Consider the following 25,000-nt stretch of genomic DNA (forward strand, 5'->3'; position numbering starts at 1 on the left):
AAATTTCTATGCCAACACAATGGCATAGAGGGATAAAGTCCTAAATATGGCCCAGGTGACCCAGGTTTAATTAGTGGCTCAGGTATCTGACCTTTCGGTAATGGAGGCTGAGCATAACCATACTGGAGGTAAGAGCATGCACTCAGGTGCATCTTGTGGATGATCTGTGACAGAGGCTGAAGACATGCAGACAGGTGTTTCCCTTAGGTAGACAGGGCACTGGCTGAGTTCCTGCAGATGCAGGATAATATTCCAGCACTCACAATGCACGTTTATCTCTGGTCAGTATGAATGCTTGAGGGGAAGGGGAATCAGAGGGCACCTCATGTCTCAGTCTCCTCACTGGCCCAGAACACAGGTTGGTGTAAGTCCAGCGGAGGTGAGTAGATGGTCAGCTGTACAGACAGAGTGTGTTTTGGGGAGGGGGGGGGTTTAAAAAAAATTCCTATGACAGTGGTATCTAAAAACTGCATTTTCATTTCTTTAGGTAAATATTCTGACCTCAGCCAATCACGTATTCAAACCACTCTTGTTATTGCTGCCTTAAGCATACCATCCACTGAATCATAAGGACATTTTTTGAAGTTTAGAGGCTTACAGTTTCAGCAGTTTTACCTATCTAAAATACCTAATCTTTTTCCTTAAAATATGGTATATTATTTAAATAGTTTGAATGTACTGCGGTAGCGTTGTCGCCTCACAGTTAGACGTTGCCCATTTGATTCTCAGTTAGAGCGTCTTCTGTGTGGCGACATGCGTGAACGGGCATTCCTTCGTTGAAGGTTGTGTGTTAGGCTCGGCAAGCCAGTGCATAAAACTCTACTGCCAATCATTAGCGGACTGGAGTTCCGCTGTGGCGACCCCTAACTGGGAAAAGCCGAAAGACACAAACAAAATTTAAATAGTTTGAATCTATGTCAATTCTAAATTTTGGTAAGATAACATATGTGCCAAATAATTGTTGCCCTTAATAGCTGTGAAATAGTCTGACCAGCAACATCCCCTTTCTCTGATAGGAAAGCATTCCTAAAGGTAATGGTGGTTTCTCAGGAAAGGAAGAAGGTCTAGCCAAGCATTAAAGTTCAGCCTTCAGATTAAAATTTAAGTGTGAGTTGCTTTTATCATGCCTAAAAAAGAGGTCTACTGGTATATGTGCTGATGGATGAGTTTATGGGCATATTGTATTTTGTTTTCACAGATCCTGAAAGTTCTTAAATATTGGAGGAACCATCTCTATTGTTTCCAGAATGTTAAGTATTTCTTCTTTTAGGCAAAGAAAGTTCTGTTACAGGCCAGTTCAAACTTTCACCCGTAGCCAGTTCTGTTGCCATATGGAGTTAAAGCCTTGACTATGACCTACATGATCTATATTCAGTTAGCCTCTCAGACATTTGTTGAATATGGGTTGTGAAGAATGAGCATGTCTATCCCAGTGTGAATAAATATGTGGACTAGCACTGTCCAAAGCTATCATCTGCCAGAGTAAGGGTAGCAACACAAAGGATGGCCCTGGGGTAGGCATCCAGCTGCCTAAATATGTATCCAGTGCCTTCATCAGGGGTTTATGGGACCATACACTCACATGGGTGTGACCCTAGTCATATGTCCCTCATCAGGGCTTAGGGCCTACAATGTATATATATATATATATATATATATATATATATATATATATATATATATATACTTTCTTTGCCAGAATGCTGTTGAGGACAAAACTACCCTGTTGGCTGCCTGGACGATGACCCCCCCCCCCCCCCGATAGCTCTTACTCCTGTGTTTTGAATCACAGTGCAGAGGAACAAACAAACTCAAATTCAACTGGGGGAAGCTTAATGGTCAGTATGTAGACAAAAAGTACATAAATATATCTATCTGTCTACCTATCTATCTATCTATCTATCTATCTATCTACCCTATATATATATATATCCATAGAAATTCACCTTTGGTGAAATGGCAAATACTAAGTGTAAAACTGTATAAATATATATATATATATATATATATATATATATATATATATATATATATATATATATATATATATATATATATAATATAGATATATAATAAATATATATATATATATATATATATATATATATATATATATACAGCATGTCATTTCACAGCTTGTCAAGGTTTTTTCATTTTACAGGAGTTACAGTATTTATTTGTGAAAATGGACAATTTATTACTGGACAAGAATCATAAGCCTGAACACCGAATTTCCACAAAGGACTTATTGACTTTTTTACTATTAAGGTTGCATTAAGGGGCTAGCTATAACCTTACATCCATGCTCACCATACTGAAAGCTCTGCATTTTAATTACATTGTAGATTTAAATATTTCAATTGGACAAGGTGCATTGGTCATTCTACAAGTTTCACTGTGATTTATGACTTTTTACTTTGTATTTAATCCCAAACATATCTGATGTATAATAATTTTTCTGATGAAGTTCTGACACATTAAATGGTCGAAAATGCTCATACACCTGTTTATGTGTTTTTCTTAATTGATGAGAAAGTTTTATATATATATATATATATATATATATATATATATATATATATATATATTATATAGTATTCCTATTGGAACATCGAATATTCAATCGTTCGAATCACTAAAGCTCGACCTACAATGATCGAACGATTAAATATTCGAATGTTTGTAAAAAATTATTAAACAAGAAAAAAGAAAACGTAAAGGGTGTAGGCGGGGGGGGCAAGCTCCCTGCACCCCCCACACACCCCGCTACTTAAATATCCCAACTCCAAGATTGCGCTACAGCGTAGGAAAGGGAAACCTTCCCTTTCCTGTGCTTAACTCCGTTAAAGTGCGATCTCAGAGTTGGTATATTTAAGTAGGGAGGTGTGGGGGTGCAGGGGGGCTTGCCCCCTGCTCACAGCAGTTACTTTTGTTTGCTTTATTTTTTTTTTACATTTTTGAAGTTTTAGTAATTCCATCATATGGTGTCGACCATATGGTATTCGAAGTACTGAAACTTCGATAATGTAATATGTAACCATATATATATATATATATATATATATATATATATATATATACACACACACACACACACACACACACACACACACACACACATACACACACACACACACACACACACACACACACACACACACACACAAGTATATATATAAAAACAAAAAAATTATAGATTTGTGACAGACGAGTACCAGTAAGAGTGAAAGGGAAGGTCTACAAGAGGGTAGTGAGACCAGCTATGTTATACGAGTTGGAGACAGTGGCATTGACAAAAAGGCAGGAGTCAGAGCTTGACGTGGCAGAGTTGAAGATGTCAAGATTTGCACTGGGTGTGACGAGGATGGACAGGATTAGGAATAAGTATATTAGAGGGTCAGCCCAGGTTGGAAGGTTTGGAGACAAACCACTGTAAAATAATAAAAAAGATCCAGAACACGAATGAAGGCGAAATTAACTTTATGTACAAGCGCTTTCGTCTAGAAAAGACTTCATCAGATACATAAAACACAGGTGCTACACAATACTTATATAATGCCTCATACAACATCCAATTACACTTTTAAAGGAACATACACAATTCACTCAGAACAAAATATATATATATAATTAATAATGAAATACTTTTAACCATAACCAAAAGACAAAACATGTACAAATAATCCTAAATTGTCCTTAAAATAAATAGCATTAAACCCTATCTGCTTTGGCTAGTAAAACTGGCTTAATACTTACATATTCATTAAGGCCAGATATAATATTTGCCCTCAGCCTAAGCTGCCATTTTAATTCTTTCTAATTTTTGAACAGATTGACAGTAATGTCCAATTTTTAAATAAAGCTACTTTTCCATGTGGAAGTTGTAGTCAATGTCCCCACATTTTTAGGGATCCACATATCAGATTAAATAATGGGCTTAATAGTATTGTGAGATTCTGTAAGGGTAATTGCAGAACTAAGATGATGGTCTACCTGGATGTGTGTGGTGGTTGTCCTGCATTTTATGTAGGAAAAACCAAGAGAGCATTTAGAGATAGAATATATGAACACATTTATGATATAAGGACAGGTAAAGACAGTAGCGCACTATTTAAACATTCAGAGGTATGTGTGTCTTTTTCTGGTTTTAAATTTGGCATTATTGAAGTTGTCAGGAATAATGCAAGAGGGGGTGATTGTAAAAATATTTTATTAAATAAAGAATTCTTTAAAAGTGTAATTGGATGTTGTATGAGGTATTATATAAGTATTGTGTTGCACCTGTGTTTTATGTATCTGATGAAGTCTTTTCTAGACGAAATCGCTTGTACATAAAGTTCATTTTGCCTTCATTCGTGGTCTGGATCTTTTTAATTATTTTACAGTGGTTTGTCCTTCTTCGTTTTTTGAACTTTTGAGGTTTGGAGACAAAGCCAGAGAGGCAAGATTGCGGTGGTTTGGACATGTGCTGAGGAAGGATGCAAAGTATATTGGGAAAAAGATGCTAAGGATGAAGCTGCCAGGTAACAGGAAAAGAGGAAGGCCTAAGATAAGGTTTATGGATGTGGTGAGAGAGGACATGCAGGCGGTTGGTGTGACAGAGCAAGATTCAGAGGACAGGAAGAAATGGAAACAGTTGATCTGCTGTGGCGACCCCTGATGATGGGAGCAACCGAAAGAAGAAAAAGAAGATATATATATATATATATATATATATATATATATATATATATATATATATATATATATATATATATATATATATATATATATATATATATGTATATATATATATATATATATATATATATATATATATATACATATATAAACATATACACATATATATTCATATATATATATATATATATATAGAGAGAGAGAGAGAGAGACACACACATGTAACTATATATATATATATATATATATATATATATATATATATATAAATATATATCTATATATAAACATACACATATATATATATAAAATATATATATTTATATATAAATATAAATATATATATCTATATAAATATATTTAAATATTTAAATATTTGTATGTTTATATATATATATATATATATATATATATATATATGGATCTACTTCAGTAGATTGAAATACAACATAAACAAAATTTATTTTTACAAAAAGAGATGACCGTAATTTAAAAAAGCGAAAATGTACTTTGCAGAAACTTACAAAGAATGAAACCCAACTCCATATGTCAGGCTACAGCCGGAAGTACTGCATGGAGATCGCAGACAGAAAGAAAAAGTAAGTACTACATCTAAACATTTAAATTTAAATAAAAATTTAACTTTTCAACTGTTGTTAATTGAGATTGTGGAACAGTGAAGATCGGGAAATTTACCCTTTTCTCCACTGTAGTGCAATCTCAGAGTTGGTGTATAAAATTTGCAGGGGGTGAAGGGGTGCATGCAAAAGCTTTGAAAAATATTTATTTGATTAATTTTGTTTATTTTATTTTTATCCTCGATCTCCATGCAGTACTTCCAGCTGATGTCTGACATGCGCAATTGGGGTTCGTTCTTTGTAGTTTTGGCAAAGTACATTTACACTTTTTTAAATTACAGTCATCTCATCTTGTAAAAATACATTTTGATTATGTGGTATTTCGATCTACTGAAGTAGATGTATATATATATATATATATATATATATATATATATATATATATATATATATGGGTTCCTATCAGTTCACCGACAGTTCAGAACATCGGCACTCACATCTTCGATGCCAAATCATCGACAGTTCATAACATCGACGTTTCAGGTAAGCGATCTTCCCCCTTACAGGACCCATGGTATCACTCGTTTCACTATTACGAAGGTAAGGACAACACTGTCAGGGTAAATTGTAAAGAATTATGTAAACCTTACGCGTTGTAACAGAGAAATTGCAGGACAGACTCAGATAAATAAAGAAAAATATCTAAACTAAGTTTACTGTATTCTTGACTGTATCTAAGAGAGTTACTATACCATAGAAACCTACTTACAGAGCAAGGCAGATGTGGTGAATGGTCCTTGTCAGGTCCAAGACAAAATACAGAATTCACTCTCTCTCTCAGAGAGTTCTCTAATTAATATCTCAAATATTACTGCTGGGATAGCTTGCAGAATGACATCATTTCTTGTCATCTGACTCTATCCCAGGTGAAACCCCCACTGCTGGAAGCTGGCAGTATTTAGCATCTACCTGTGAAAATGCATAGACCTCAGATCTTTGGCAGATGCTGAAAGTCATAAAACAATTGCATTCCTTCATACTTTCAGAGGTAGTAATTAGTTCACTCCAAAGACAATGCAGAAAGCTTCTCAGCACAGGCATTATGTCTTCAGCCTGGCCTATAAAGTAAGTTAATTTCAGCTATTTTTTCTGAGATTAACCTCCTGACTCAGGGGCACCTCGTGCTATGGGACTGCAGGCCCCAGCCGTAAAATGAAAAAAAAAACAGAAATGTAAAATGAGTCTCCTGCACATGCGTGCTCCTATCCCAACTGCCGTTTAACCAGTTCAGATTACAGAGAAGGTATCAGTGTGTACAAATGCCCAGAAGTCTATGCGGTTACATGTACATGAATAGACAGCACTGATTGGCTCCTGGGAATTACGCTCTTGCTAAGGGAATAGGGTTCAGCTGCAAGGAAAGATGCTGGTGCTTCTGGCATGGGAATTATACAGCATTCTCACTAAGGGAATAGGGTTCAGCTGCAATGGAAGATACTGGTGCTGCTTGAACAGGAATTATACTGCTCTCGCTAAGCGAATAGGGTTCAGCTGCAGGGAAAGATACTGGTGGTGCTGCTGCTTGCACAGGAATTATACAGGTACTAGTCTACTTCAGAAGCTGTATGTGTGCTCAGGCTAAGGGAATCAGAACACAGGAATTATACCGGTCTACTTCAGAAGCTGTATGTGTGCTCTCAATAAGGGAATCAGAACACGGGAATACAGGTATACTTTAGACGGTGTGTGTGTGTGTGTGTGTGTGTGTGTGTGTGTGTGTGTGTGTGTGTGTGTGTGTGTGTGTGTGTGTGTGTGTGTGTGTGTGTGTGTGTGTGTGTGTGTGTGTGTGTGTGTGTGTGTGTGTGTGTGTGTGTGTGTGTGTGTGTGTGTGATTTTTGCCTCATATGTTTGTTCTGTAGTTTACTGGAGTTTTGTAATCGGTGAAGAATTGAATTCACTAAATAATGACAGGCATTTGAATTTCAGACTTCATATTCTTCAGAAAATACATGGTAACACAAAACCTTTAATTCTAATAATTTTTTAAATTTATAAGATCAATATTTGAAAAGTGTCCCTATTTTTGGGCTGTATTCACCCATTATTGGCTTTGTCCAGGTGTTTTGTGCTAAGAAGTTGAGAGCTATGGTGAGAACTGAATTCACTAAATATGTTTGGGGGCTGTATTCTCTCATTATTGGCTTTGTCCAGGTTTTTGTGCTAAGAGGTTGAGAACTATGGTGAGAACTGAATTCACTGAATATGTTTGGGGGCTGTATTCTCCCATTATTGGCTTTGTCCAGGTGTTTTGTGCTAAGAGGTTGAGAGCTATGGTGAGAAATAAATTCACTAAATGATATCCATTTACGCTTCAGTCTTCCTGACTTTCAAGAAGCAGCTTATATATGGCATAGTGGTATGTTGCTCTGACTGTAGTGCACAGGGTCCTGGACTCAAGACTTGGCAGTGAAATGCATAGTGGTAACATATCATTTTATTCTAGCAACTTTCCAAGATTATACAAGCAATGTTTAAAATGTGTCCCTGTTTTTTGGGCTTTTGTCCCCCCACAATAAATGTTGGCTTTTTCCAGATTTCTTGTGCTGCAAAGTTGAGAGATACAGTTGAGTGTCAAGTGGATTTTACAAGGAGCTGAGAGCTTCAGGGGAAGAAAAGTTTAGTGCTGCTTATACTGAGTTGGCTTGCATTGTTAATAGCATAACAGGTTGAATACTTGCTTTTGATGCCGAAGGCTGTGGGTTCTACTCCCACAATATTTAGATGCATTGCTGATAATGTATTGTGCTGTACTTTTAAAGGGGGTTGATGCTGCAGTCCAGAGAATGTCCTCTTTGTCAGAGATACCTAGTAACTATGAACCTGTTACCAATTTGCCATCCATTCCCTATTGCAATATTACTAGCTTATCATTTTTTTAATGTGACATAGGCAATTTATTCCTCAAGGACAACAGGCACTTTATTTGTAAATGAAACAATGAAATATAAAGTTGTTTGTTAGCAGCAACCTCTTCATTAGTTATAGGTCTATTTAATGTGGAATTATTTAGATTACTTTTACTTCTGCAGAGATTGTGCATAGTTACTGATAATGCTGGATTGTAGATGTTTGAGTAGACTTTTATGATGGAAATGTTCTGAACTGGGCAATTTTGTCATTATTGGTGCATGCATTTTGTTTCATTGTTTACTGGAAAAATGTTGGGGCCGCCACAGTGGTGCAGTGGTTAGCATTGCTGCCTCACAGCAAGAGGTTGTCTGGTTCAATCCTCAGCTGGGGTGCCTTCTGTGCAGAGTCTGAATATCGTCCCTGTGGTCACGTGGGTTTCCTCCGGGTGCTCCGGTTTCCTCCCACTTCCCAAAGAAATGCTGTAGGTGGATTGGACACTCTAAATTGGCCCTAGGTGTGAGTGTGTGAATGTGGGTGCCTTCTGTGGAAGGTTCGGCGTCGGGCTGGCAACTTGACACTGTAAAACTCCACTGCCAATCATGAACGGACAGGTGATCCACTGTGCCAACCCCTACCTGGGAAAAGTCAAAAGTAGAAGAAGAAGTTTACTGGAAAAATGTTCAAAACAATGAATTTAAAATGCCCTCTAACAACTGTACTGTATTATACAAGGAATATAATTTAATACAATCGGGAAGGTGTTTACTGATTATCTGATCAGCTCAGGTACACCCCCTCCCAGTTCTTGGTTGGATGTATTCAATTAGGAACCAGTTAAATCAACTGTCTACAAGCACAAACTTTTTTTGTTACTGAATATTTCAGTGAGTGAGTCTGAATGCTACTGAAAGTGATGAAGCCAGATTAAAGCAATAACTTCTCTTAGATCTTTGTTTTGTTTGGGGGGGTACTTATTGTCCACACCTAGGGAGCTAAGTCCTTCGTGTAGGATTTCTGTTGCACAATTCTCCTGGCTGAACTATACCTCTCAACTGTCCAGATTTTCACAGAATGAATAGATTTTTCCTTCTTATTTTTGGTTTGTTCCTCAAAATTTGTGGTTATCTGGCAAATCGTTTAGGAATGAAGCTACTTAATAATAACAGACATTGAGTTTAAGACTTCATACCCTTCAGAAAAATGCTTACTAAAGCACGACCTGCTATTCTATCAACTGTCTAACTTTATACAAGATCAATTTGTAGTACTGTTTGTTTGTTTCCCCAATATATTTGGCCTTGTCCAGATTTCCTGTGTTAAGAGGTTGAGATGTATGTTCAGATAAATCTCTTTATAGAATTAGGTATATCCAAACCTCTCAACTGTCCCTGATTTGGGCTCAAAATGTTGCTCTCCCCCTAATAATCCCTCGGCAAAATAGCAATTTTGGAAGAAACGTGGAGGGTTTACAATTAATAAATAATTGTGATGATCAGAGTTATGGATTACTTTTATTTTACAAATGCATGTAGATTCTCTTATTTTGTCAGCTGCTCAGCTTAACAGTACTAATATTAAAAAAAAGTGTCCCTTCTTTGACAAGTTGCCAGCTGTACTGTGTGGCTATTTTATATTTTTGCATCATATTTTTGGTCCATTTTTCATAAGATTTTGGTTTTCTAGCAAATTAGTGGCAAATCATTAAAGACTGACGTTAGAAAATAATGACAGACATTTGAGTTTCAGATTTCATACCATTCAGAAAACTCATACTAATGCAAGCCCTACTATTCTATTATCTTTCTAAGTTAATAAGAGTAATATTACCTTTGTCTCCCTTCTATTTATGGCTTTTTCCACATTTCTTGCTCTGAGGTTGAGGTATGACAAATGTGTCAGGGCCATCACCGTCAGCCAGAGACATTTCAAATTGTGACATACTTGTTGTACCCCACTCTCCCAGGTAGTGACTCTGGATGTGTCCAAGCAAGGCAAGGAGCAGTTATGCAGTGTAAGTCTGCAAAGTATCCCCCCATCCAAGGTAGACACAAGTACTACAGTGGCTTTTCATCTGTCCTTGATTTTGCAGAATGTTCTGGTTTTCTGTCATATTTTTATATTGTTGATTTATGCTTCTTATTATTCAGAAAATGCATGTTGTTGCAGTGCCTTTTGCTCTGTGTTTAAGTAGCAATGCTTTAATGACTATCGGGTAAGCTTGTCTGAGATTGTAAGATGCAAGTAAGCTTTAATAAGCATACTGTTAAAGAATTATCAACATTGAAAGCCTTTTTGTTGTTGCCATGCAGAGTGTATTTACATAACTAGATAACATATTAGGTATTGAAATGCATATGGCAGTATGTGTAATAAAGGACATGATTACAGTATTTTCAGAAGCTCATTACATTTGTTGGAGACTTGCAGTCATCTTTGCAGGCTTTACCCATAAACTAAACCAAATGCCAATCTATCATGTGTGGTCCATAACCTATGCAGTAATCCTTTAAGCAATTTATCTTGCGCTTGTTTGTTGTTTGCTGTTCATTTTTTTTTACTTTGATCATGTTTTCTCTATGAAACAAGTAGATAGTTGTTGTCAGGAAGCAAGTTTTCTTGAATAGGAAACATTTTTACAAGTGGGGGTAAGCGGTATCACAGAGATTGCTACTTTCAGCATGTTACTTGGTATTTTTATAAAGCTGAATATAAATTATAATTAGAACTTCAGTGCAAGAAGAAGTGGTTTGAGTTGAGTGCTGCTTGTTTTTTTTATACTTGATTTCTGCTGGCGTTCCAGTAATGTATTTAAAAAGTAATTTATTTTTTCATGCCTCACAACCTTTCTGTTTCCATTTAGATATTAAGTAAGCTGTTGTGTAGCCAATGCATTGAAATATATTTTTTCTTCTCCACTTCATTTTGTTTTGATTGGACTCTCATAATAGTGGTTTGGCACCCAGGGCAGTGTATTTATTTAATTAATGTCCCAATTTGTGTGGTTTTGAACATAGCGCCTCCCCTTTCTAGTTGGCCACACCCCTTCCAATTGGCCCCACCCATTCAACTGTCTCCTACAGCCCCCCTTTGATTTGAGGTCACCAGCCACCACTGTTAAAATATATACATTTAAACAGTTACAATAGTGCATTTACATTTCTGATCTATTGCAGTAGGGCACATTGTGGTTACATTTTAAGCACAAGCACTTTATAAAATACCTTTTCAACATACATGCCTGTACAGATCAGTTTGATATACACATGACATACAGTTATAATACATTTGTAACACAAGCATCTTATATAGATCATGTTGATATTCACAAATTACATATAATTATTTACAGAATTCCAGATAGCTATGCTGGCAGTATCTCCCTTTGTCACTTGTCCCCCCACCCCCACCAAAGACTCAAGCTAGTTTTTCAAGTGACCCTTGAGAAATATTGCTTGACAGGGATGAGCCTGTCTGGGAGTACATTACTCCATACCCTTTCTTGAGAGCCCATATGCTTTGGCATTGCTGACCCCACTGCTGTGCTGCTCTGTCATATCATATGCCTGCAGCCCTAGGCTCCACCTTAGTAACTTGGGATTTTGCGGGCTGGCTTGCTTTTGCCATCCTCCTGCCTCCTATTGCAAATATTTAGCACAAGGGTCTCCCTGTCATGGTAAGGTTTCACCATGTTAATATGGTACAGTTTGTGCCCCTGCCTCCTGCCTAGCAGTTCTATTGGGTCTATATCAAAACATCGAAGTATTAAAACTTTGAATGTTCTGATTTCGAACACTATCCAACAAATGCTAAGAATAGCAAAGCTGCAGAACAGTGAATTCTTTCCTCGGGAAAGAATTTGGTTGGCCGTTTCTGTGGCTTCGCTATTCTTAGCGCTGTGGTGGAAAGTTACGGGTTGGGTTCAGGTAAGTGTGCAATTGTTTGTACGTTAGGGTTAGGGGCAGTTTAAGTGAGTTAGGATTAGGGCGCGGGTTAGGCGTGTGTGCGATAGTGACAGACTTTAGGGTTAGGGGTGGTTTAGGTGAGTTAGGGTTAGGGCGCGGGTTAGGTGAGTGTGCGATAGTGATGGACCTTAGGGTTAGGGTTTGGGTTAAGGTAAGTGGGTAGATAGTAGTGTATGTTTAGTTTAGTGTAGCGTTAGATGTAGGAATTTAAGTGTATGTGTGTGGTTGCTATTTGTTTGATGTGCTAGTGTTGTGTGTATGTGCTTCCCATGGAAAAAATTTGCTGTTCTGAATGTTCAATATTTTCATGTTTAGATGTTTTGGGGCCAATGAAATAGCGTTCGCTATTTTCATCTTTTGATAATGTTAAATAAATGCGTTCTATCATGTAGTTAACATCATTGACCTTCCTTACCACTTTGAAGGGTCCCACCCAAGCTGCCTACAGCTTGTTGTGTCTGACAGGAAAGAGAACCATAACCTGCTGCTCCACAGCATACTCTCTAGCTCAAGCATTCCTGTCATGCCAGACTTTTTTCTGCTGTTAGGCTTCTGCCAGGTTTTCCTGGGCAAAGCCCATGAGGTCCCTGAGCCTTGTCCTAAGGTTTAGGACATATGCCACAACAGACTCCTTGTGGGATTCACACTCACTCTCCCACTCATCACAAATCAAATCTAGAGGTCCCCTCACCTTATGCGCATACAGCAACTCAAAGGTGAAAAACCTGTGGATTCTTGGGGCACCTCTCTGTAAGCAAACAACAGATGTAGCAAATATTTGTCCCACTCCCTTTTAAACTGGTCTACAAATTCCCATAGCATGCTCTTTAGTGTAGAGTTTAGCCTCTCCACCAGGCAATTAGTCTGGGGATATAGGGGATGGTTTTAGGTGCTTCACCCCACAGTGCTTCCACAGACAAGCCAACAGGTCTGATGTTAAATTAGCACCTCTGTTTGTCAGTATTTCTTTTGGTAAACCTACCCTGCTGAAAATCTCTAACAGTGCATTTGTAACCTTTTCTGCCTCAATGGAGGACAGGGCCACCACCTCAGGGTATTTGATAGTATAATCTACTACCACTAGGATATACTTTTTTCTTGTGGAACTTGGGGCACTCAGAGGCCATACAATATCCATAACTACCCTCTAAAATACCTCCTCAGTCACAGGCAAAGGCATCAAAGGAGCTTTCACCTTGTTTCCAGCCTTGCCTACCTTTTGGCACTGCTCAAAGGTCCTGCAATGCCCTGTTACATCCCTGGAAATCCCAGGCCAATAAAAGTTCTGCATAATATGTCTCTTTGTATACTTTATGCCCATATAATCTGCAAAGGGAATATCATGGGCTATGTCTAGAAGTCCCAGATGGTAGGTTCTGGGCACTACCAACTGCTGTATTCTCTCACCCTCTAGCCCTCCCTTAAGCATCCACTCTCTCTGCAGTAACCCTTTGTCCCAATATACAGATTCACCCTTTCCTTGAGAATCGGTTGCCTCCCTGGCTACCTCCGTCAAGCCTTGTAATGTAGGGTCTGAGAGTTGAGCCTGTCTCATCCCTCTCTTTGTAACCCTTCCCAGCTGCCCTTCCACAGGAAGTCTGGTATGCTCTGACAGCAGTGCCTCACTTTCACCCTGGGTACTACTGCTCACCTCTGCACTTGCAGTCACTCTGTCCAAGGGAACATCAGTACCCACCAGCAGCTGTGGCTCACCTTCAGTCTCACTGCTACAGGGTAGCTCCCTTCCTGAAGTAGCAACCTCACCAGTCCTGGCTTCAAGTGTGAAGTTGGTTTGGGTCCTCCAGGCTACCAGACCCACATGTTATCTCCAAGCCTGACTGCATGTAACTGAATGCACACAAAGTACTGCATTATCAAAATAAATCCCTATCAGGACATCTGAAGCTCAAACACACCTACTTGCTTGCTTCCTTTTCCACTCTCTCAGTCAAGGTGAACTCTAGCTACAGGTATTTGGAAGAGGGTCCCTCCTAAAGCTCTGACTGGAGTATACTGCCCAAGCAAGTACTGCTCTTCTTTAACCATTGCATGCCTCACAATGGTTAGGTCAAAGGCTGTGTCTCTCTTAGCAGTGGCCTGTTTCCCATCTACTAAGGCAGGATATAACCTACTGTGGTAGTTTGGTACCATTGTTCTCTCCAGACAACTTACTGTTGGCATTCTGTCATTCCCACTTACTGGCTCTCCTACCTTTTGTTCCCCACCTTGCCTCTGTGGACATCTATATGCTACATGGCCCCACTGGTTACATTTAAAACATTTAACCCTTGATCCTGGCGATGTGCCTGAACTAGTAGCACCCCCTGCTACTGGATGACTCTGCTGGAGTGGTTTAGGTTGCCCACCATGGGTTCCCTTAGACCCATGTTTAGCACTGGATCTCCCTTTCCTGTGCAATGATGCCGACCTTGCTAGGTATAAGTCTCCCTTTTCCCCCAACATATCTGCGGTATTGCATTGCCTATCTGCCAACCAGAGATTCATGTCCTCAGGGAAAGTGCTAAGAGCTTGTTCCCTCACCAAAAGGTCAGCCAGCACTTCAAAAGTGGTGACCTGACACCCATTCACCCATCAATGAAAATAAGTGCTTGACTCAGCAATATAATCACACACTTTAATCTACCTTGCGTCTATGCTCACAAACCTTTTTTTCTATAAGCGTCAGGTGTTAACTTAAAACACTTGAATAAACCATTTTAACTCTATTATCATTTAAGCAATCAGTATCAGACAATTTAGAAACAGCATTTACAGCCTTACCATGGAGTAAGGGGGTCAGGAACCATACTCAGAGCCCTTGATCAACATTATACCATTTGCATACTCTTTCAAACATATGAATAAAACTATCAAAATTATCACCCTCTGTAAATTGTGGAAGTAATCTGCTGATCTTTATTGCTTCTGGTATTCGGTTACTCCCTTCCCCATTACCTTCATGACCCTGGCGAAGAGTCAGCATCTCCTTTTCATGTTGCCTTTGCCTCTCATTTTCTTCTGCATTCAGCCATCTCAGTCTCTCTGCTGATTCTAATTCCATTTGTTTTTGTTTCTCCTTTTCTTCATCCTCCAAATGCCACAGTTTCTCATTTTCTTAAGCCCCTAAATGCAACAATTTCTCATTTTCTTCAGCCTCTAAACACTACAGTCTCTCTCCTGATTCTATTTCAAACCGTTTGGCCTCCAGTCTCTTTGGTGGCATGGGTTTGAATCCCACCACTGCACCAACAATGTGACAACCCACCACTGGACCAGTAATCAAGGAGCCTCAATCCTCACCACTGGCAACAGTGGAATACGTACACTGGACGGATGACAAGTACACACACATTATTTCCAGATGCAGCACACAGAGACCACATTCAGTCTGGGGCTGGTTTCTCCCTTTTTCTCCAGATCCCCAAAAAGACTGCCCACTGGCACAGCTATAGAGTTGAGATCTCAGCTGAGTGAACAAGCCAAGACCTACCAGCACCAGTGCTTTGTGTCCCTGCCCAAGTAGCTGACACAGACTCTTTGATGTTTGATTTACACACACACACACACACACACACACACACACACACACACACACACACACACACACACACACACACACACACACACACACACACACACCTGGGAGAGGCTGGCACAGGTTTAATAGCTATGCCCACTTCTGCTCAGACTATAAGGTAGTTATGACTTGCACCAGATACTCCTGTCAGCTACCTTAAGGAGCTTAAAAAGGGTTTCCAATCTTACTGTGTAATATTAATATTAATACAAATGGTAGTTTGACCTAGAGCAAGGCTATTAAGAGTGGCCAACACAGTGTCACCAAATAAATATGCAAGGACTTTCAAAACTTATATATCTCTACACAGATCAGCCAAAATGAAAGGGTTAAATATATTTAATAATAAATAATAAAATAACAAGAAAATGCTCAGTATATATTCACAGTGACATCAGAGTTCAAACCACAGGAAATATTTAAAACAACCTTGCAGGATAGTCTCAAATAAATAAAGAAAAATATCTAAACTAAGTTTACAATATTCCTGGCTGTATCTAAGAGAGTTACTATACCCTAGAAACTTCCTTACAGAGCAAGGCAGATGTGGTGAATGGTCCTTGTCAGGTCCAAGATGGAATATTCTCAGAGAGTTCTCAAATTAATATCTCAACTATTACTGCTGGGATACCTTGAAGAATGACATAATTTCTTGTCATTTGACTCTATCCCAGGTGAAACCCCCACTGGTGGAAGCTGGCAGTATTTAGCATCTACTTGTGAAAATATATAGACCTCAGAATTTTGGCAGATGCTGGAAGTCACAAAACAATTGCAATCCTTCATACTTTCAGAGGTAGTAATTCATTCACTCTGAAGACAATACAGAAAGCTTTTCAGTACAAACATTATGTCTCCGGCCTTGCTTATAAAGTCATTTAATTTCAGCTACTTTTCTGAAGTTAACCTCCTGTATTACAGTTTCCACTGTTAAAATATATACATTTGAACAGTTACAATAGGGCATGTACATTTCTGTTCTATTCCAGTAGGGCACACTGTGGTTATATTTTAAGCACAAGCACTTTATAAAATACCATTTTAACACACATCTGTCTAGACCAGTTTTATATACACATGCCATACAGTTCTAATACATTTGTAACACAAGCATCTTATATAGATCATGTTGATATTCACAAATTACATACAATTATTTACAAAATTCCTGATAGCTGTGCTGGCAGTATCTCCCTTTGTCACATAAGGAAGCATGACCAAGGAGAAAAGATGGCTCCTTCACTACACCTTTTACATGCATGACCATAAAGTAATGTATCCAGCATACTGAGCCAAGGTTAAGGCATAACAAAAAGCTGAAAATCCCTACTATCGTTACTTGTGATGGTGAAGACTCTTTTTCTGCTCTCACTCCACTCCCACCCCATTTACAGAAATAAACCTACTCCACCAAATTCCCAGGGCACACTTCCCAAGGAATCTGCTTCACTAAATGGGGATTGCTGGACCCAGTTCCAGAGGGTAAACTTAACAGTGAGATATAAAACAGGTGGAGGGATATTAGAGGATCAGAAGTAGCTGATAAAGTCTTGCTGCCACACAGCCCCTACAAGAAACGTGTTTAGAACTTGTCATGATCTGCACTTAAAGGAACTTTCACCTTTTATATCTGCTTCAGTTTTTCTATTTTTTTTTTTTGCTTATTCAGCCTAGAATTTCTTTTGATTTATTCTAAAGGGTTGTGATGTTAGCCTCCTCAACTTGAATGCTTACATTTTTTGTGCATTATTATATGAGCCTAGGCAAAGTAAACATTTTATTTGTGAGTGAGAAAGAGAGAGTGAGAGATAGTACTTAACGTGCCATTTGTCCACCCTACTTACATTTATTAACATATTTTGACACAATAGCTGAAGACTTTATCCACAGAGAAGAAGGAAATCAACTTACAATAAACACATTTTCTATGAAAATGAATAAAAACAAACATAAAATAAGAAATCAAAACTATTACTGAGTAGGAATGTGCTTTGGCTTAAAACAAAGATATGCAGCAATATGAATCAGTAAATATATCTTAAGAAAAAGTGAAAGAATGTGGAATATGAAAGGGAGCCTCACATCTTACATCAGTATCAAGCATGTGTGAGATCTGTGTTGGTGATTTTCAGGAAAAGGAAAGGGGACACAAAAGCTGGGTAATGCCAAATATTGTGATATAATGTGACAGCAACTCTCCCTGGAGATAATTAATTCTTACAACAAGGACTGATCTAGTCACTTGATAGAAAATCATCCCAGATTGTGTACACTCTAAAGAGGTTAACCATGTGCACTCAGATGGAATCCTCCCAGAAACCATGTGACTACTCCCTGATAGGCTGCATCTGGAGCATGAAATCAAAATAATTAAAACTCTGCAGTGTATACTTGTCTCCGGGCATTTTACAAAAGCAAAGATCCCTTTTTTTCTGTCAAGCATTGAACATATTGAATGGATAAAGATTTGGATTTCTTTATCACAAGCTTTTCTGGTTGCACTTCATAAATATGCTTACTAAGAAAGTCAGGCTTATGGGGTAAACCATCAGATATTACCAAAGTTCAAGACTCTTCTTAGAGAAAGAGACAAAGCTTAGCTGATGTACCCATAGACTGGAAATGTTGTGACACCCCTGCACTGGCCCAGTAATCAAGAAGCCTCAATCCTCACCACTGGCAACAGTGAATGAAGTACACAATGGAAGGATTACACATACACACACAGTAAAGTACAATTTCCCTTAAGAGCACACAGAGATCACAGTCCATCTGGGGCTGGTTTCTTCCTCATTCTCCAGATCCCCAGTAAGACTTCCCAATGGCATAGCTATAGGGTTAAGATCTCAGCCATGTGGCCAAGCTAAGACCTCCAGCACCCTCTCTGTCCAACCAGTGCTTTGTGTCCCTGCCCAAGTAGCTGACACACACACACACTTTGAGATTTAATTGATATACAAACACACACACACACACACACAAACACACTTGGGAAAGGCTGGCAAAGTTTTACTAGCTATGTCACCTTCTGCCCAGACTATAAGCTAGTACCATCTGCCAACAGCCATCCTTATCAGCTACTATAAGGCCCTTACAAAGGGTGTCCAATCCTACTGTGTAATGTTACTAATAATCCAAATGTTAGTCTGACCAAGCAAGGCTATTTAGAAGTGGCCTGTACAGTGTCACCAAATACATATGCAAGTACTCTCAGAGCTTAAATATGTCTCACAAATATCATCCACAAAGATAGGTTTAAATATAATTAATAACAATAATAAAAGAACAAGACAGTACTCAGTATATCCAACACAGTTGCTTCAGAGTTTAAAATCCCAGGAAATGTTTTAAAACAACATTGCAGGACAGTCTCAAATAAATACAGAAAACATCTAAACTAATCTTTACTATATTCCTATCTTTATCTAAAATAAATTACTGCATCCTGGTTGCTTACTATTAGCAAGGCAAGTGCAGATGGTGATGATGAGTGGATGTTCTTACTAAGTCCAAGACAAAATACAAAATGTCTTGTCTCTCTCTGAGAGAGTCCTTAAATTAATATCAAACATTACTGCTGGGTTAGCTCAGATTACATCACTCTTTGTCACCTGACATCAGTTTCCAGGCTAAACAGAAACCTAACAGCTCTGTGTTAAAAATACATAACTCTCATATGTGCAGCTGCTAGGAAGTCATAAAGCAATAAAACACTTTACATTTTAAACCTAGTAATTATTTTTCTCCAAGACAGTAGAAAAAACATCCTGTCTCCTTGCTGCATTAACCGATTTTTATAGCACATTGTAAAGCACTTAATTTCAACTTATTTTCTTGAAGTTTTGTAAGTTAATATTCTATGTCCCAACAAGGTATGCTGTGGTTACATTCTTCAAGCTCAGTACTGTACAAATCCTATTCAACACACACTTCTGTACCAGTAGTTTAATATACACATAACACATAGTGCTCTTACATTTGTAAGACAAGCATATGAATCATGTTGATATTCACAAATGACCTATAATTATTTACAAAATTCCATATTGCTGGGCTGGCAGTGTCACAAATGTCATATGGAATAACTACAGATCACTTAGAAAGAAATATAAGGTGCAAATATGTGCATGATATGTAGATCAGTAAACCATCTGCACTAAAATTCTTCTGGGAAGTGATGAATATTCTACTTGTGTGGCCTTGCAAAAAAACATTAGCCAGAAATTCGTATTTTAAATGGTGAATTACTTTCTGATTTTTTTCACAAACCACATAGCTGATTTATAATGATTAATATCCCTCTTCATAGACAGCTGACCTTGTATTCATTCCATGGATTTCAAATTTAAATATATGTATATATCGGTACAAGATGAATAAGCTTATACAAAGTATGAAAAATCATGGCTCCTCTGGGAATGGCAGTCTCCCACCTCACTTTCTAAAGGTGGCAGGCATCCAGGTAACTACTCATCTATAGCTGCTAATTACCACATAATTAATGGAGACAGCTTTGCCTAGGAAAGGAACATTTGCTCATGTTGTTGCTTTCCATAACAGTGGACCCAGAGAAATTTTGAGTCACTAAATCACAGTCTCAGTACCATGATGGAAGAGAGCACATCCTCTATCATTGTTCTGCTACACATATTCCAGAAGGAATAAAATTCATCCATGACTTGAGACCAGAGTAAATACGAGGTGAGTGGCATTACCTGAAGAGATGGAAGTGTGAACTAAAGGCACAGGAATTGTTCAACATGTACCATGCCAACCTTCCTTAGTTCCATGGCTCACCACTTCCTTCTCCAAGCCAAAAGAGCTATACAAATGCAGCATCTTACCAAAATGTATTTTGTGCCATTCATTTGTGTGATAAAGTTTGCTGTGCTCCCACACTGTAAAAATTTACATCAACTGCTCAAAACATCCGCGGATCTCACAAATGAAAACATAAAAACGTTACTTTTAACTGCTGACTGTGTATTGCATGTGTCACTCTGTGAGTATACATCATGTAGCCCATATACACAGTCAGAACTGTCCCCATAAAATATTCTGCAGTCATATATAGCACTGCAGGATCGCTTCTGCAATTTCAGTTACCCATGGTATATGCAATCTGTTAGCATGCTGTAAACATATGCCTTTCCCTAAGGGAGATTTCTTTTAGAAAGCATGTAGCATTTTGCAGTATAATGCTCATTGTTATAGTTTCATAGGTGTATACTAGGCTAACAACCATAAGGAACTTCATAAGCATGGCCATGCATCCCAAAAGTATTCAAGTTTTGGTGCCCTAGAGATTATTTTAAGCAGTATGTGTAACTAAGGCATGAGTGCTCAAGCGTTTACAGGGTGCCTCTCTCCATTACAGACATAGGTGACAGAACAGGAGTGACATTTTGATTTCCCATCCACTGGTCCAGGTTACGTTTGAATAGGGTCAGGGAAGAGCTCTGTTTTACATGGATAGGAAGCCTGTTCCAGAGAAGGGGTATTGTCTGAGACACATACCTGCCCCCTGAGCATGTCCTATTTATGTCTCAAGCAAGGTTTAAGTCTGTCGATCAGGTAGTTCTCATGCTATTTGTTTTGTGGATATGCAAGAGGTCCATCAGAGTGGGATCCATGGATACCTTGTATACCAGACAAACATTGCCCCTCAACAGTCTATAGGAGACAAGAATAGGGATAGGGCTTTGAGGCATTTCACACAGGGCATGTTGTTAATGCCCTGCATTCTTTTTGTGAGGAGCCTGTGTGGATGTTCCAGTTGTTGCATAGCAATGATCATGTACATGCTGAAGAGGGCACTGTACTCAATGATGGGGCTGCTGAGCGATTAATACAATGGAATGATGTTTTTCTTGAACCTAGATGCCATATCCTTGTTTATAAGTTAAGTTACGTAGAATGATTTACTTACTAACTTAAACACATGTTGGTCAAAAGCCATGTTAATGTCTGCATACTTCCCCATGTTCCTGAGAAATTAGTCTACTCTTAGGGGTGGTTGGTGTAGTTGATTTCCCAAAGGTTACTATTATGTATTTCTTGGCATTGAGTTTTAAACTGTGGCCCTGGCACTAGTTATTTGTCAGTGTTAGCCCTTCCTGGAGGATATTAGTGTTGTGTCTGGATTCTATGATTGCCCCCAGTTTGCAGTCATCTGCAGACTTGGTCAGCCAGAGGTTGTTGATATTGGCCTTGACTTCCGAGAAATAGATGTGAAAAAGGAGCAGACCCAGCACAGAGTCCTGAGGGACTCTACTAGTGATCAGCCAATTTGTGCAGATGGACTCCCCTATCCTAAATTCCTGGGTCCTAAATGAGAGGAAGATGGCTATCCAGTGTGTGCAGCACAAGGGTTTGTGTTTAATTCTGTCAGGTAATTTTTGAACATCTGTCCTTTGACATGAATAGTAGAAAAAATAAAAGCAAAAAAGAGAAAATGTACAACAGAAAAGGTCCCAAAATTCAAATTTTGAAAAATAAAGAGATCATACAAAAAAACTTTATTAAATAATAACATTCTTGGTAACCTGGTATGACCCTTCATGGTGATTAAAAGCACCATATATAGCTTAAATAAGAAAGAAAGAAATGTACATGGTTATAGCCTCATAATTAAAACATCTGGGTCTGAGGGTATTGCGCTTTAAAATATACAAAGATTCTTTAAACACAGCTTCTTCTTTAAAGATTTTCTAGGTCTCAGATTCAGTCAGACTTATTTAAAGATGCTGGCCCTTAAATGTCCAGTATCTATTGAATGTTAAATATCAAAATGAACATCCTCTGGCCCCATAGCATACAGAGATAAAGCCATGACTACACCACAGGTGATCCATGTTCAACTAGCAGTGTAGGAGCTGAAGGAGCAGAAGAGGGGTAGGTGAGTGAAAAGTTGATGCCTGCTCACCCAGCTTTAAGGGAGATTTATGGCTTGCTTTTCTGCATTGGTGACACCTACATGAGTGCAAGTGTACTACCTGCAGGCAAGGAACTTAGTAAGCATATGATGTAAGCGGTGCAATGCTTGGGCAAGTGACTAAGCATCTGTGGTAACATGCATGCACCTCCTGGGAAGTAGCTGTGTATCATGCGAGCTGCCAGGGGCATAAACAAAACATCCCCACCTACCAAAAGGATGATAGCACCACTTTTCTGCACCTGAGTTTCATACAAAAAATGAATGGGCCAGTGGGCTATTGTTTCTGGGAGGAATGAATGGTTCGACTGGGTGTCAGAGGCTTGATGATCATTATGAGAGTGTAGATCTCAACAAAAAGAGTTTGCATGATCTCCAAAAGTGGTCAGAAGAGAAACACAAATACTCAAATTACAACAGACTACAGCACTCGCAAATACATGACAGTAATTTCTTTAGCTCAAAGAAGACACATTGACTGTGGTTTAACTATCAAAGTAGCCTCATCAGAGCAATACTGCACCGATGAGGCTGCTTTGTCAGTGAAGCCAACTAAATAAATGTCTGTCACATATTTCAGAGTACTGGAGTCTGTTGTGCTTTATGTACCTCTATCTATCTATCTATAGGCTCCTTTTGTTAGGTCAAAAACTGCTTTAGTCGACAGGTGGATTTTTTGGTTTAATGTCTGGTTTATCAAGAGGTCATTCTGTCTGGTGTATGTTTTGTTGAAACAAGTAGGTGGGATGTGTAGTAGGTGTGTGTGTGTGTGTGTGTGTGTGTGTGTGTGTGTGTGTGTGTGTGTGTGTGTGTGTGTGTGGGAGGGTTAGGTTTAGAGTAAGAGTTAGGTAAGGGGACAGATTAAGTGTATGTGGTTGTGAATGTTTAGAATTATAGGGTTGGGGTTAGGATTAGGTTAGGGGATAGATTTATTGCATATGTGGGTGTGGGTGTGTGTTTGCAAATAGGCATGTTGAAATGTGGGTGTTCTTAGTGAGATCTCATACAGTGGCTTATGAGAGTTAGTTTTTTTTTCTCACTGCTGTGCAGTCTTGGAATTGAAATGTACAATTAGCAGGGGGTGTAGAGGGTGCAAGAGGGCTTGCCCCCCTGCAAAAACACTGCTTTTTTATGTTTTTTTTCAATGTTTTTTCATTGTTTTGAGTTTATTACATTTTTAGATGCAATGAATTTTAGACTAAGTAATTTTAAATGTATTGATATAGACCTTATACATATTTTTATATATATATATATATATATATATATATATATATATATATATATATATATATTTTTTTTTTTTTTTTTTTGTGTCTTTCGGCTTTTCCCGGTTAGGGGTCTCCACAGTGGAACTCTGGTCCGCTAATGATTGGCAGTAGATTTTTACATGCCGAGTTGCCAGCTCTGACGCACAACCTTCAACGAAAGTATGCCCATTCAAGCATGTCTCCACACAGAAGACGCTTTAGCTGAGAATCGAACAGGACGTCTTACTGTGAGGCGACAACACTACCGCAGCACCACCACCGCAGTAATATATATATATATATATATATATATATATATATATATATATGGGTCTATATTATAACATCGAAGTCTTACAACTTTGAATGTTATAATATCGAACCCAGTAGAGCGAACCACCAGAAAACCGAACAGTCAGAATAGCGAATTTTTTCCCTGCATACACACAACACAAGCACAAAAAAATAAATAATCCACACACACGCTTCACAAAACCCTACACCAAACCATACATACACCACTAGCTATCCACTTACCTTAATCCAACCCTAACCCTAAGGTCCATCACTATCGCACACTCACCTTACCTGCTCCCTAACTCACCTATCCCACCCTAACCCTCATGTCCACACAATCACACACTTACCTGACCCACGCTCTAACCCCAACTCACCTAACCCGCACCCAGTCGCACACTCACTTTCATTCGCACATTTACCTTAACCAGGTCAGTAACCTTCGCTCCACAGTCGAGGAAATAGCGAATCTGCAGAAATGGCCCACCGAATACTTTCCCTAGGAAAGTATTCAGTGTTGTGTAGCTTTGCTATTTCCAGCATTCGCTCTACTGGGTTCGATATTATAACATTTGAAGTTGTAAGACTTTGATGTTATAATATAGACCCATATATATATATATATATATATATATATATATATCTATATATATATACACACACACATACATACATGGGTCTCCTTCTATTTGTCGAAAAAACAGTTTATCAACAAACAGAAGGTCGAGCCCACTTATGCGAAAGCCGACTTACCGAATCAGAAAAATAAAAAAAAATAAATAAAAAAAATAAACATTGCAAAGATAGTTTTG

Source organism: Protopterus annectens, chromosome 7.part0 (genome assembly GCF_019279795.1).
Source record: "Protopterus annectens isolate FY-2018-M chromosome 7.part0, PAN1.0, whole genome shotgun sequence".
Lineage (NCBI taxonomy): Eukaryota > Metazoa > Chordata > Ceratodontiformes > Protopteridae > Protopterus > Protopterus annectens.